The sequence below is a fragment of the Crotalus tigris genome, unplaced genomic scaffold (assembly GCF_016545835.1).
Source record: "Crotalus tigris isolate CLP2741 ecotype Arizona unplaced genomic scaffold, ASM1654583v1 scf7180000024362.2655971311:6658466, whole genome shotgun sequence".
In the NCBI taxonomy this organism is placed as follows: Eukaryota; Metazoa; Chordata; class Lepidosauria; order Squamata; family Viperidae; genus Crotalus; species Crotalus tigris.
The window spans coordinates 5748258-5764841 of record NW_024100530.1 but is presented as its reverse complement, the minus strand read 5'-3'; the positions used below and the strand labels follow the sequence as shown (position 1 = coordinate 5764841).

The window sequence follows — 16584 nt, the reverse complement described above, 5'->3', positions numbered from 1 at the left end:
TCCCCATCTTCCCAGAAATCTGAGATTACAAGAAGGTGTAATGAAGTTCAGCCCCTTTAGCAATCTGGTTTGTAAATGAAATAAAGGAGTTTCCAAATTATAAGACTGTATCTCCTTTGGTGAGGCTCTAATTAGGTTGGAAAATACCCTTCTTTTTCTTAGTAAGAGAGAATGCCAGCCATCAGGAAACATTCAAGTTCATTGGTTATGCTATGTGCTTTTTATATCTTTATATGTTGTCCCAAACATACCTACCTAATTTGACATTCTTAACTGAGCTAATCTAGCTAGCTCACTCTGCAGCAAATCCACAAGTTCGCTCACACTGATGATGTTAACTAGCTGGGTAAGCAAACATCTACAAGCAAACAACCACACTCCAAGAACACCAAGGATTCCACAATTCAGCCTTGAACTTCTCCTTTCTTGTAATTTACTCTGCTAAGACCTGGCACTGCCGATTTGTCTGGTGATTTTTATCTCTCTGTTCAGCCAGCTAATGGCATCCAGGACAAGACAAATCATGTAACTCAAGGAAGATGGAGTAGAGATGATAAGTTTAAATTTGTACGTGGCAACATGTAAAAGGTTTGTTACATATTTCCAAATGCTGTAATCTACTGTTGCTTTTAACCATTGTCCAGCCTGTTTCGTAGGCACAGACATAGGATTCTTTCAAACAGTTACAAGAATTGTGTTCATACCAGTTAAGGAAGAAGCCGCACGCCCAGAGTACCTTAACAGTTCATCCATAGTTCAGAATAAAGCCTCAATTCCTTGTTGTTATATTCCAGTTCCAAGGTTCATAATTTGAAAATTGACTTTGGGGAGTTTTTGCTTGGTCTATTAAAATGATTCATGTTGCATTCAACATAAATTGTGCATACACAGAGGAGAGTTCAGTTCACATATTCACAGTATAATAACTAAAGTGAATTCTGTATGAGCTGCAGTTTGTGGCAGAGATGCAGTATCATTTGTCTTAATTTTTCTCCAGCATTACATTAGGGCTAGTGCATTTACATTTCCAGGTAAGGCTTAACTTTACCCCTGTTGTAAAAAGAAAAAAGGGAATCAAATCTGCATGTTTATGCAGTCTAACATCAAGTAATGCCTTTTTACTGTCTTAAAGTACACATGGATTTACTTTCCATTTACATCCCTCTACAAAGTCAAACTCAAAGTGCATGAAATATTTACTGGACATAAATCATATAATATCCCAAATTAAAAAAGATAACAGATCCACTTCCTTCTAAGGCAAAAAGATATTACAACAGTCACGTCTCCTAAATATTTTCACCATTCAACCCTGGAAGAATAATGAAAGCTGAGAAAAGCAAAGTCCATTTTTTTAAAAAAAAAAAAAAACAACAACTTTTAGGCTACATGTAAATTAATAAACACACTGACATAAGAATGCAAGAGCTTTCTCATGAAATATGTATTTGAGAGGGGAAAAATCAGCATATGGCAAGCTCAATCGCCAACATCTTAAAATAATTTTCCAATACTTAAGTGACAGAACCACAGATGCAGACAAAGGGGAATTTCGGCTCTGCACTTTATTCTTTTAATTCTGTTTCGTGTTCAGACATCCATCAACATGACTTTGAATGTGGTCATTTATTGTGGCAGAAAGCTTTTCTGCTTATTAGATCACAAGACACCTTTATAAGGTGGCCCAAGAAATTGAACTACTTTGAGTGGCCAATACGGATGTTCTGCTTTTGGGGCAGGAAGGATCCAGAAAAGCATAAACAGAGTTCAGTCATACTGCAGATCTTTTTTACTTTTCTCCTCTCTCTTTGTGCCCTCCTTAAAAAGTGATCATTGAAGGCTGGGAATCACCTATGCATAGAGGAAAATAACCAGTAATAAATAAAACTATGGGAGAAAATAATATAGATTTACATTCTGTATATTTACATTCTGGTCAAAGCAAGGGGCAATGGAACCAATTGTCATGATTGTTTTGTTGGAATGGTTGATGTTTTTCCTGGACAAGATTCTGTTAGTGTTACCTTACAATAAAGTTAAAGGTAGTACTTCTGAGAACACTTTTTGTCTGGACTACTTTGCAAGATCAGCATCAATCCCGCAAGTATAAAAAGTACATTTCTTTACATAAACAAACAAACACATACACACACCACCTTTACAGTCCAATAAATAATGGCTAATAGCAGTGAATTTTGGCTCCTATACTTAAGAAAGCATTCTTTCTTTCTTTCTTTCTTTTTTTCTTTCTTTCAATGATAATTGTCGTAAATTGCTACTTGTCAACTTAATATTCAGAATACTATTTTATTTTCAGCAAAAATCAAAAAGCTTTCACAATACCTTTAACTTTTAAGAAAATTTCCTTGATATTAAATCCTGAAACTAACCCACATGTCCTCATTTATTCAGTCATTCTTAAGTAAGCACCATATTCCTGTAAACTATATCAATTCAGTAACTTTACTTCTTTCATATTCAGAAGTCAGCCAAAAAGAGACTTTATTTAAGATCAAGATCGCTTCCTTAAAATATAATCAAAGAAAATCAAAATACCAAATTCATTTTGACTTTCATATGTTCAGATAAAAGGTACATTGGGTTTAATCCACACTGGAAGTGATCCCAGGTCCTCTTCCTAACTAGTCTGCTGTAAGGTGATGTCAATAAAACCTTTGTTTTATGTATTAATGCTTGAACCTTGGATAAAATGGAAGTATTTTTAAAAATGTTCAAACTGCATTGGAATCCTATTAATTAATTGGTGGAAAAAAAATAAGGCAAAGTGAATGAATATGATTTGATCCAGTCAGTTGGATTAAAGTCGAATGAAAAAATATTGGGTGACAAAAGGCCATTACAGTGATCTGCCAGAAAGAAATAAATTAATCAAACTGTCAAAGAAAGAAGGCTGGGTTTGACCTCGTACTGATCTCATTACTTCTCTATTACCCTTTTGAAAAACATCCTCTTACCAAGACAACTAATTGAGGATTACGTGGAAAGAAATAACACCTCTCCATCACTCTAGTAACTTCGACTCATTTGTCATTCTAATAATTCATTTCTATCCTTTTCTCAACAGCCGCAGACACTAATGGACTATCATCAGTTAAAAAGGCAATTTTTCCATTTAATTGCACTCATTAAATGCTCCAGTTGGACAACAAAAAAAGCAACAGTTTCCTTATTTTAATCACACCGAAGTAACAATGCAATATTAGATCTAAATGCACAGGGCACAATAGAAAATACTTTGCAATATCTCATTCACAACATTTCCATTCAGAGTCTATTAAACTCTACGGTAAGAATCTCGCTGGCTTTCTTGTAGCGGAGGGTGGCAACGTCTTTTGCATAGATGACTTTTCTGTGACCTTTAGTAGAAATATACCATTCAGAAACATGAGCAAAAAGGATTAAATATTGAAGAGATTTGATATTCCAAATGCCAGACAATATGAGCAATATCTTAGATGCTGAATGTTTGGATTTCAATTGAAGAAATTTTGTTTTAATAATCCATGGAAGTCAAGATAGATCACATGGTTAAGATGTAAACAATACTATCTTAGTGAGCTAAATTTCCATGCTAATAATTGCTGGTTTTTGAGTAGGAAATCATTCCGGATTAGAAGGGACAAATAATAATCCCAAAAAAAAAAAATGATTGATTAAAAAAAAATAATTGATGTAATTGGAAAACCTTGTTGGTTGGTATGTCCTATCCTGAAATACTGGGAAAGAAGAGCAGACAAGGAAAAAGCTTGATCAAATAACTCCTGGATCTTGTTCTGCAAAATGAATAGGCTTGCCTTTAATTAAAGGTCACATTGACAAGAATCTACACAGCTCTTCCAAATGTATTTTTCTAAAAGAATTCAAAGTTTTGATCTGGCAATGGTAGGATCTGCTAATCCAGACATGTCAAACAAAAGGCCCAGGGGCCGGATGCAGTCCGCAAAGTGGTTTTATGTGGCCTGCGAAGCCATCCTGGAAACAGTGACGGAACGCCCCCCTCTGCCTTGGCCCTGGCCCAAGCCAGCCGGGAGCCAATGTACAATTTTGTGATGGCCATCTATGCTGAAACACATTCAGCCTTAGCTCCATAAGCCCCCCCCCCCCGGCATGGCCTGAGAGGAACAGTGAGGCTTCTCCAGTGGACCATGCCTTGGTACTTGCCCTGGTCCCTCACCCTTCTGCCAGAGACCCTCAGATCTGTCCCACTCCTGCTCAGGCCCCCACAGGCACCCTTGACGCAAACGATGTAGAACTGGCCACACCCACCCAGTAGGCCACACCCACTCCATCCTCGCCCACCCAGTAGGCCGCACCTACCCTGGCCACACCCACCTGGCCCCCTGAGGGCAACCGCAATGCTGATGCGGCCCTCAATTAAATTGAGTTTGACATCCCTGTGTTAATCCAACAAAGCTCCTATAAATCAACTCTACATGGATTGTTGGATAATATTCACTCTCAGTACCATTCCTCTGGAAACTAGAGAACTCCAATTTTGATTTATAATTTGGACAGAAGGTGGGATAAAACCCTTCTGGTGACAACTAGGCGCTTGCTTTGGTATGGCAGATTGAATAATGACACTGTTCTTGTGCATTTCAACATTGATCTGCTTCAGAGTTAACCATTTCTATACAATTCAAGCAAGTCTTGCATCTGCATGGCTCCTGTTCTATTCTACCTCCAAGTTTGCAATCCATTTTTTCCCCCAGTTCTAGCATATAAATCATAGCTATAGATTAAAATCACAATTTAAATTAATTGATGAGAACATGAAAAGAGCTCAGCTGAAAGTTCATCAAAGTGGAAGATAGAAGGGGAAGATTTTACGAAAGCACAACCCTATTTCTTGGTGCAGTAAACTATAATTCAATTAACCCTGCTATGCTTGAACAAGGCTATTATCGTATAACAGGATCACTTTATTCAATATATCAAGATATAGCATTTATTCTGTAATAGAAATGTATGAAGTTCAATAGTGGGGGGGGACTTTTTTCAAGTTAATTCCATGAACTAGTACATATAGTTCTCGACTTACAACAATTCAATTAGGACAGACATGTAAAACACAAGGCCTGGGGGCCGGATGCAGCCCGCAAAGCCATCCTGGAAACAGTGAGGGAACGGCCCCCCGCTGCCTTGGCCCTGGCCAACCGGGAGCCAATGTACAATTTTGTGGTGGCCATCTATGCTGAAACGCATTCAGTCTTAGCTCCACAAGGCCGTCTAGAAACAGTGAGGAACCAGCCCCTGCCGCGTTGGCCCCACCCCCTGGGTGCATGCTGGGGAGGTGTCACCTTTTGTGAGGAATGAAGAAATGGACCATGCCTTAGCGCTTGCCCTGGTCCCACTCTCTTCTGCCAGAGACTTTTAGATCTGTCCCACTCCTGCCCAGGCCCCCACAGGCACCCTTGATGCAAACAATGTAGAGCTGGCCACGCCCACCCAGTAGACCGTGCCCACCCAGCCCCCCGAGGGCAACAGCAATGCTGATGCGGCCCTCAATGAAATCGAATTTGACACCCCTGATTTAGGAACAGTTCAAAGTTACAACAGCACTGAAAAAAGTGACATGGCCTGTTTTCACACTTACGACTGCTACAACATTCCCCTTAGTCATGTAATCAAAATTTGGATGTTGGCAACTGGCTCAGATTTACAATGGTTGCAGTGTCCCAGGGTCATATGATCACCTTTGGCAAACCTCTGACAAAAAAAAAGTCGACGGTGGAGCCCGATTCACTTTACAACAGTGTTACTAACTTAACAACTGCAGTGATTCACTGGGGCAAGAAACATCGTAAAATGGGGCAAAACTCACTTAACAGCCGATTCAATTGCGGTCGAGGATCACCCGTATGTTTGTTTTGAAAATCTCAGTTCCTTATATCAATACTACCTTTTTATTTATTTATCTAACCTGTATGGCTGCCTAGCTCTTGTTTAATTAGCCCTTTCTTAAGAAATTTTAAGGGTTGTCTTTTGGGGTTTGGCCCATCCTGGAAATCAAACCCGCCCTGATTTTTTTATTTTTATTTTCACAGAATCAGTTTGGTTCACAAAGATGGCATGCTTTTCTTCTCTGTCAAAATAACTGCTCTCTGGAATGATGTTCCTCATCACGTCTGGGTGTCTGTTGGCATTTTGGAGTATCAGGTGGTGTAAACCTTGGTTGCACTTAGATAAAACTCCTACTGTGAGAACCTTTACCAAGATGGCAAGCTCTCCAGATAAAAGAAAACAAGAGAATAGGCTCACTAGATGCCAAGGCCTCAGATCGAAGAAAATGCTTCATTTGGCATTTGGGTAAGGACTTACTATTGAATTGAATGGCTATGTGCTGTCTTTTATGTCATTTGTTGAACACTTTTTTTTTTAACATCTCTTTTGTAATCTGGTAGCGTAATACTTCATTTTATTTTATCTTAGCTTATTTTGGCAATAATTTGTTTCAGGGAAACCTCATGGTTGTCTTGAAATACTGCAGAGAGAGAGCTGTTGAAAGGGAGACTGCAAATTCTTTAAATGAAAATAAATAGTGCAATACATTTCATAACAGAATCCATATCTTGCCACTAGTGAATTAGTTTTCTGCCTTTACTTGCAGACATGTACACCATCTTTGTTGTTTGACACAAAGCAAATTACAAATACATTCAGTAATTTTAGTACCACTTTCCCCGCTGAATTTCTGAGAGAGAGATTTATATGCCCCCTTGTAACAAATACCAGTGAAAGAACATATAGCTTTATCCTAGATTTAATTCTTTGCATCAGAAAGTAAACTTAAGAAATACTTCTACCTGAATTCCGGGAGAAATTCTAACCAATTCATGAAGACTGTTCCAAGCTAAACAGATCAGTCAACTATCTAAGCAAGCTTTCCTATGCTTTGAATTGAATATATTATGTTAACTGTCCTGCCTTTGCTCTAATTTCCTGTTCCTACAACTGGATCTTCTTGGAAGATAAGAACTGAAAATACTAATAGCCAACCTAGAGTTGAAATATTTTGGATATACAGTTGGAAGGCAAAGGTCATTGTAAAAAAAATCTACAATGTCTACAGAGATTTAAGGTAATCAATCAAAAAAGATGTTAACGAAGAACAAGTTGGCTAGATACTATCACTCTCAACATATAGTTGTATAAGCTTACCAGAACTTAAACAAAGAGTTCCCAGTGGACAATCCTGGTGAAATAATGGTCATCAGGCCATGTAGGGTTGAGTGCAACTGAAGAACAGCAAAATGGAAATCAGAAATGAAGTCATAATAATAGTAGTAAAGCTGGAAGGGACCTTGGAGGTCATCTAGTCCAACCGCCTGCTCAGACAAGTGGCTGTCCAGTCTCTTCTTAAAAACTTGCAGTGTTGGAGCATTTACTGCTTCTAGAGGCAAGCTGTTCCACTGATTAATTGTTCTCACTGTCAGGAAGTTTCTCCTTAGTTCTAGGTTTGCTTCTCTCCTTGATTAGTTTTCACCCGTTGCTTCTTGTCCTGCCTTCAGGTGCAATCATAACCTTTCATGCAGAATTTCCAAGAAGAAAAGTACTTTGCAACCCAATAAGGTTTCATAACTGACAAATGGCAGGAATCAAAAATAAACACTCATGCAGACTACTGACCTAGCACAGCCTTCCTAGCTAGAGAGAGCAAAAACACAACCAAATCTTTGAACGGGTGCCATTTTTTTTTTTTTAACAGAAAGCAGAATTAAGCAGCATTGCTACTTCCCAACCAATTTTTTTTTAGCTAAGGGAAACAACCAAAACGCAGCACCCAGCGAGCCATCCGGCCACTTAAGAAACAGACTTCAAAAGAACAACATGGACCAAAGCTTTAACCTTTGCAAAAAGGCAGAGGTGAGGCGAAATGCATGAAAGGAGGAACTTGTTAAGAAACAAGTCTTCTGCAATTTTAATGTGGATTTTGCAAGCCAATGTATCAGATGCATCGTTTATACTTTTTTTTTTCTTTTGTTACTTTGGATTTGAAAATAAGAAAAGGCAACATTTACACTTGCTCTATAGGAGAAGAGCTTTAAAAAGGTTGGGGTTTTTTTATGTACAAAATATGTGTCTGCTCTTGCATCAGTGGTTAGGTGATAAGTGATTAGGCTCTGGAGCAGTAGCATCACGGTACCCACTATGAGTGTAGTGTCAGTGAGAATAGAGCTGAATAGGGACCTTGGAGGTCTTCTAGTCTCAACATCTTTTTGTTGTAAAGTGGTGACCAAAACTGGCTGCAGCATTCCAGGTGTGATCTTACTAAGGATTTATAAAGCAGTCCTAACCCTTCATGTGATTTTGATTCCATGGCTCTGCTTATACAACCTTGGATTGTATTAGACGGTACAGTATGCCTGATTTTCATTTCATGTTTTTATTATTACCTGCAACCTTTATGATTTTGTTTTTAACTCTGCAAGCCACCCAAGCATCTTTGTGATTACGGTCAGCAGAAAAATCTTGAAAAGCAAACAAATAAATTAATAATTGGCAGAAACAGCCCAGCATGACTTATTACTTGAAGGTACAGTAGAAGATAATTTGCTATTTCCCATCCTTCCTACTGTGTGTTGCTCCTCTGCCCCTCCCCTTCCAAAAGTCCTGAAAAACTACTGATTGGCTGACTGGCCACTTCTTGATGTAGCAGATGGGGGGGGGGGTTTAAAAAAATAGAAGTACCAATTATTCTGAAGGGCCATGTGATTCAAGTGCAATGAAACGGTAGCTGAAGGCAGTCACTTGGGGAGACAAGATACAGAGCTTATTCTCAAGCATTATATCCCTCTAGGAAGGTTGGGACAAGTAATGATGGGCTCAACATAGTTAACATTTTAAAAGATTTTGCACCCTCCTGCTCCCTGCCTCAGAAGGGTGTGTATTTTCTTTGCTGCTTCTTTGATCAAGAACTACGTATCATACAATATCAAAGGGCACTATGGCAAGCTTATATTTGTGCTTTCAGACTTATTTTTCGCTAAAGCATTTGCAGTACCTAACAAGCCGCTGTGTTCTTAACTAAAACTGGTATCAGAAAGTAAATTGAGAAATACAATCAGTTGGCACAGGGGCCATTCACATTAGGAGATTACCTACAGGGTTTCTTGGTGGCAGATCAGCCAAAATTCCTTCTTCCAGAAGAAAATGATGCCCTGTGATCCAAATTCGATAGAAACAACCCAGCAGATTTTTGTTATATTGCTCATGTTATTGAAGTAGTTGTCGGTCTCTCTCTTGTTGGAACACAATGAGGCAAACCGATAAGTTTAATCTTGCTTTCGCATTAGCAGATAATAAGCCTAACATCACATATGATGTAGCTATATTTTGTGTCACAGCTATTAATGCATGTAAAGAAATCAATCAGAATTAGATCTGCGGTAACGATGAATAAATATTATACATGTTACATGTTACATCATTAGAATCTTACATGGGGTTTTAAATTATTATTATTATTATTATTATTATTATTATTATTATTATGTTGTTGTTGTTGTTGTATTATGATAATATAATTTTGCTATCCAACTCTTTTATTGTTCTGATCATTGATGAAATACATTTCTGTGGGGGAGGGCAGAAAGATTACTGTAGTTTCTATTTTATGTTCAGGTACAAATTTTATAGATTTTTGTCCGTGGCCTTTGGCATCTGCATTACGCATTCAATCTTTCTTCAAATGGATGCAACTCCATTCCTTTGATCTTCTGAATTGCTAACTGCACCACATCTACGTTTGAGATGCAGCAACTAGGACCACACACAATATTCCCAATGCAGTCACACCAATATTGCAATGCCTTTATTTATATAAAGGCATTGCGATATTGGCATCTTTACTTTCTTATTATTCCTAGCATGTTGTTGGCCTTTTTTATATATATAGTGGATGCACCCCTTTGACACCTTCATTGAATTGTTTACCAACATTTTCAGAACTTCTGGAAAACAGCCTGGAAAAGGTCCTGGAAAACAGCCTCATCCAGCCCCCACATCGGTCATAAAAGCTTCCAGGAGGCAGACAGCGGGAGGAAAGAAATTGTCACAGGCAAGAAAGTCAGGAAAGGACAGAACAAAGCTCCATCAAAACATCAATAACTTCACTGGAAGCACCTAAGAGTATATATGTCTACTGTAGATCGAAGACAAAACACACAACTAACTCTAGACAGGAATAATGATTCTATGGTTGGAGATAAAAGAGCACTGATTGTCGTTTAATTGATAAAAGCATACGTTGGCTACTTATGCACTATGAACAAAGACAGGTCACCCAGAAAATTTGATAATTGTACCATGCAGCCAGCTATCCTTTTAAGTTACTTAAAAAAAAAAGTGATTTTCAAATATTTCCCCAAAGATATATTTCAGAAGTATTAGGAATTTTCACTTGGATCCTTATTTCCTTTTCTCAATCTACTTTAAGGCCCCAAACATAAAAGTTAGGCAAAACATCCAAAGAGTATAAAGTTTAATGAACATTAAAAAGTAAGGACTGGACAAATTTTAATCTATCTGACTGTATGAACTCCCCAGTTGAATCTTAAAGTGTTTACATAAAGTCTTCCGAGAGGCAATATAGCGTATGAATTGTACCCAAGGCTCTCACATTCATTTGAGTGCATAAATTCCCGAACTAAATCATGGTAAAGTAATATACTCTTATTGTATTTTCAAATGCGCCTTGCAACAATGTTGCACAAACACTGCTTAGTTTAAATTCATTAAAAATAAAACAGTCTCATCAGTCCACAAATGCTGATTTTTTTTTTTTTGTTTTGAGTTGCAAACATCCCTATTTCCCATGTGGGTAGGGGTGGCATAGTGGAGGAGAGAGGGTCATTACTTTTTCTTAGGAGTAAACACTACTCTGAACTTTGTCAATTTTAGATAATAAAAATAAAATGAAAGGTGTTCTCTTTCCGTATAGTAGAATATTGAAAGTTCCATATGTTTTCTTCATTAAAGCTTCAGGCAAAATGCTATCAGTCATTAAATTAACTTTGAACTGTCATGTAAAACCGCCAGTTCACCTATAAATGGTTGAACGAAAGAGAGAAGCAGAGATTAGGATAAAGAGAGGAGAGAGTTAATGGTTGCCTTATGATCTTCAGATCTGCTGGCTGGTTGAGTTGGCCAGTTTTACATTTTTTCCAGAGAGTTAGGAAAATAAAAACAAATGTAGGTGATGATCGGGCTGAACCCGAGGGAAGGGTCAAGCATGTCATCAGCCTCAAGTCCCTTTGAGACTGACGAGACTCAAGTCCAGTCAATCCTGAATTCCACTGACCCTTATCTACTGCCCATTTACCTTGACCATTAGTAGTTTAGATTCTTGTAGAAAGTGTTAGTCTGTAATAAATAAGCCTGTATTTATTTGAACCGCCTTGGCTCCTGATTTCCTGTGCTTGACAATTTTTTATATTTTAAATATAAGGAAAGGAATAATGTCTTGAATGTGTCTTATCTAGATTTCAGTACTAAAGGGTTTTTAAGTTTGTTCGCTTCCCTTTCTCAAAAATACTTAACACCACAAATGTAAAACTTACGATAGAAATTACCCAAAGAGCAAAAAGTTTGATGAAGTTTACAAAAGAAGTTCACGACTGCACCGTCGTAAACATGAGTATTTGAATTTTGATCATGTGACCATGGAGATGCTGCAACGGTCATAGGTGTGCAAAACTGTCATAAGATACTTTTTCCCAGTGCCGTTGTAACTTCCAATGGTCACTAAATGAATGACTATCTGCACAGCCCCATATTGTATGCAAAAGACTTAATAAGTGACCACATGTAAAGTTTAAACCGTAGGCTGAGGTCAAGAAATTAATTACAAATAAATGTTGGGAACAAATTCGTACAGCAGTGCAAAAGATTAATTTTATGATGAAACCAGAATTATTTCTACTGGGTTTTATGGACGCTGACCTAGACAAGGAAAAGGAAACTGACCTGGTATGCGATAATTAGGGCAAGATTATTGTAGGTGCAAAAGAGGAAGAATAATGACATACCCACAGCAGAAAACTGAAAAACAGTTTAGAAGAAAATCAGTAGAAAAATCTAAAGATTTAAACAATCCACTTTTAAAGATATCTATCTTAGTTTAATAATTCTTTTAAAAGGATATGATTAGTTCAATATAACAATTTCGGAAATTCTTATTCCTTCAGTGCCACTACTTTCCACCAGAGAAATGAAATGTAAATAAGCAAGAAATATGTCTATAAGATCGCTATGTTTATGTCATCCTTAAAATAAAATTTAGTTTCATTGACTATTTCATAGCACAAATGCACTACTGTGCTATTAAACGGACCTTTACATCAGTATGTCAGCTAGCCAAATTCCCCTTAAGAATACTTTTTCCCCCCAAAAAGGCAAATAAACTATATATATGTATATCTCCTCCAGTCTGATAACTATAGCCTCTACAATTTGCAGTGCTTTAAAAGCATTTTTTCCAGATATGGCCCTAAATAATTAAGCTGTTCCTTTTACCATACTTCCTATATTATAAAAGTCATTTTCTCACAACAAATCAATAACTCATTCCTTACGCCAGTCATTTTTCTCCATTTAACTGAATGGACTGAAGTCCGACACTGCAAGTTACATTATATTTGAATTATGTGTGCAATTTAAAATTCAAAGTACTACACTACACTAAGGAGCTTTTTAGACTGACCCTCCTACTGTATGTATGTCTACATTCCTTGTTCACAATAATAAAAGCTCTGAAAAAGTTAAAACTATAAAAGCTTTGGTTAGAAAAGAAATCCATTAATTTCACTGATAGAGGAAATAAATTGCTAACTCACACAAACTATTTATGTTAACAAGACAACAGAGTCATCCATTATAAATGTGTCTTATCATTTAAACTAAACACCCTTTGCCTCATCTTGCAAATCTTTCTATACACCTTAGGAAACAAATTAACGTAATTTGTGAAACCAGCCAAACCGTTGAAAAACTGCATCAACATTGTTTGGTTGTGTTAACAACAATGCCCAACCCATTTTAGTCAGTGGTGGGATTCAGCCGGTTGACAGCACTTTGGCAGAACCAGTAGCTAATTTTTTGTTGCCCAGGCCCAGAATGGACTTCCGGAAGCAGCATTCACCGGTTGTTCACGTATTTGAATCCCATCACTGATTTTAAGTTCTTTATCATTCCAACTCAGCAGCACTTTTTCGTGCGGCTGCTGATAAAAACATGATTGCCAACATGATCGCCAACGCCCGGTAACGGATATTGCACAAGAAGAAGAATCATTCCAACGAAGTGTTTAGTGTTTAGCAATGTGATCTCTGGCAAACAAAACTACTTTTTTTAAGATAGTAGTGTAAATTGTGACAATAGACAATGAAGAAATCAACCAGGCTTCAAACAATGTAAGTCTGCATAATTGATTTAGTTTAATTAATAGCTCCTTATCTTCAAAGAATAAAACCTTTTTGTCAATTTATAACCATGGCTTATAAGCAGAGTGTTTGGGTCATGTTGAACGCCTGCATAATTTACAACTGTAAAGACACTGATGCTCAGATAGGTACATGTTCTTTTCTAAAAACGAAACAAAATATGCCATTGTTTATCCTGAAAACTAAGTTACTCTTTTTTTATGTGTATGCGTTTGTTATGCTTCAAACTTTGCTACATAGCAAATACAAAGCTGCTAAATTTGAAACATTCCTTCACATAGGATCCTTTATGGAGAATCTTACCTACTCTCATAGAAGATTTAAAACATAATTTGATTGTGCAGCTAAGATCTGAATGAGACTTTAGAAAGTAGGATGGAGCTTCAGAACTGAATGAAATTGAAAAACATGTAATAAAGATCAGATTGTTCAAAAACTGCAGTGGTGCTTCTGTTTTCTTGGGAGACGCAAATTCTACCTATAAATCTTGCAGTACATATTATCTCTTTCCCAAATTGCTCGGAGTGTTTTGCTGAATGAATGAAGGCAAAATTTGCCCAGAAATTGGTGCTATTCAACATCATGTGTTGGTGAAATAACCAGGTTTCAACTCCTAGAAGACAAATGAGTATTTGCAAGAAAATAAGAGTTTCCTATTGATAGTAAGTTTGCACAGAGTTTCTGGCTCTATGGTGCTTCTACTGAATAAATGGATTTTTGTTGTTGTTATTAAAACAAACCAATAGCATCCTTCACTACGGAGAGCTTGATATAATTAAGTATTCAGGACCCTTAGCAGAGCAGCATCCCTGAAATTAATAAACAGCATATTTCTATTCTGTGTATCTCATTAATTGATCAGGATATGGAAATTAATCAATCTTGCGCCTCCTGAAGGCGTCTCAACTTCAAATCAAAGCAGAGCTGCAAGACAGACTGGAATGAAAGAAACCTGTGCGGAATATTTTGATATGATGCTAAACTAGTCTTTCAAACCAGATTGGATTTTTTAAACAACATTCAACACGAAATGCTTAATCAATTGTGGGCAGACTTATAAACACAAACACTGTGGCATTTTCTTTAAGCAGTAGAATTATAGAAGGGTTTGTTTTTTCACTTAAACCTTTCACTACATCCAACATTGTTTAGCTTTAAATCAAAGGGTATGCTATCCAAGTTAGGTCCAATGGTACTGTAAAGTAAAAATAAAAATAAAAATCCTCGTCTGGGGCTGTATTACTTGCTGAAAAAAATCTACTTGAAAACATTAATCAATTTTTTCGCCTACTGGGCATCCATATGGTAAAGCAGCATGTGAACCTCCCAAATTTGCTGATCTCCTGTAACTGGGTGCTATTAATTACGCTTGCTGCATCCATCTCTTGGATTCTGCTTGGTGAAGAAAGTATTTATTGCAACAGCTTTTACAAAACAAGGGAATGAAAATCACAATTGATTAATGAGCTGAATGGAAATATTTCCGTTAGCAGTTTTTTAAAATGAATCAGGATTAATACTATGGGTGAGAAACAAAGATGTAGCTAGGGTTCCACAAAGATTGTTCCACTCCGCTCATACTTTTATTTACTGAAATAAACTAAATGTACCATTCTCCAGAATTGTTCACCGCTTCACAAATATTTTGGCTGAAAACATTGAGTGACAATTTAAGGCACTGGTGGTCACTGTGAATCCAGATATTTAGGAAAAACACGGTTGGGTGATGTTTGGAAAGAGAGTAGTAGATAAGAGGGGAAAATGTGTCCGTCAATTGCTTTTATTGTCTATAATAACAACAGCAACAACATTTAATTTAGATTTTCTTTTCTGAGATGAATCTCATCAACAACCTATGGATGTATCTTTTATTACAGCAATTGCATTTAAACCTACAGCTACTCCAAGCCAGCAGTTTTTAAAGTTATGGTTTGTTAAACAGATTGCAGTTGATTGGTTCAAATAAAACACTGGCATAATTTTTAACATATAGACTAGTAAAGTATTTCAACAAGAAGAATTCGGACCCCACATTTGGAACAAGAGTGCTCCGTTGCACTCACAGCAAAACATTGTCAGGTTTTAGTGGGCCACCCAAAATTTATAACGGACTTTTCCAAAAATGTAGTCCTAGTACATTTATGTATCCCTACAACAATGGTTATTCGCCTAAAAGTTTAAAGCAATAACAACATGTTAAACAAGAGACAAAGCTCAGAGATCATTAATCAATATGTTCAATGTTATTTGTGATAATTCATCATGACAAAATATTAATGACTTATTGTACCCTTCAGAGGTGAGATTAATGCAAATGAGTCGGCCACAATTAACTTTAGTGTACCCAACTCACAGGAACGGACAGAACATTACAAATGACAAGTATATGTCAGCTGCAATAATCAATAAAGAGAAGCTTAGAGGGTGATCTATATTTTATAGCCCAATCTTGAGATGTGGTTTTAGCTCAGCCCACTGTTGTCAGAGTAATACCACTGTCTTCAAGGGAGGGGGTATTTAATTTTCTGGTCTCTTTTAAAAAAAGAAAGGAAACAGCTTGGAGCGCCATGAAAAAACATATGTCCAACTATATTGTCTTAATGTATGTAAATGGCAGGAAACTATACTCAGATCCTGCATTCCTCATCAGCTGGAGAAAATTGTGTCAGCTCCCAAATTGAAACAGTAAGGCCAAGAAGAAAATAACCTGCCCTGCTGTGTAATATATTTATTCAATTAAAGAAAAGCACATTAACAGAGCTTTCTGAAAGACCCTTTCATTTGATAACTTGGTTTCATACAATGCAGCCCGAGAGAGACTGGAAATTTGGGAACCACAGCCTGCATCCCTCACCAGATCTTACTCATGTTGGGGTTACAAACGGAGAAGAAGTTTATATATCCCAAATCCCAAATGTAAGATTTCCTATTGTTTAAAAATGAGTCTCGGAAACATGAAATGAATATTAGAGCTTTCAAAGGAGACACACATTTATGCTCTCGTAAGAGTAATATCCATTATTTTGTGGTACAGGAATTGTCATGCTCTATGAAAAAAAGCTCTTGTGTGTCTCCATGAAAAAAAAAAAGAATTGCAATTATAGCCCAATAATATGCAGAT

General features: G+C 37.0%; 1 protein-coding gene across 6 annotated transcripts in view; it reads right to left on the bottom strand.

Annotated features, from left to right (window-relative positions):
• The window catches only part of WWOX (WW domain containing oxidoreductase), a 490323-nt gene that overhangs the window by 406003 nt on the left and 67736 nt on the right, over positions 1 to 16584 (bottom strand). The gene's annotated exons all lie outside the window — the stretch shown is intronic.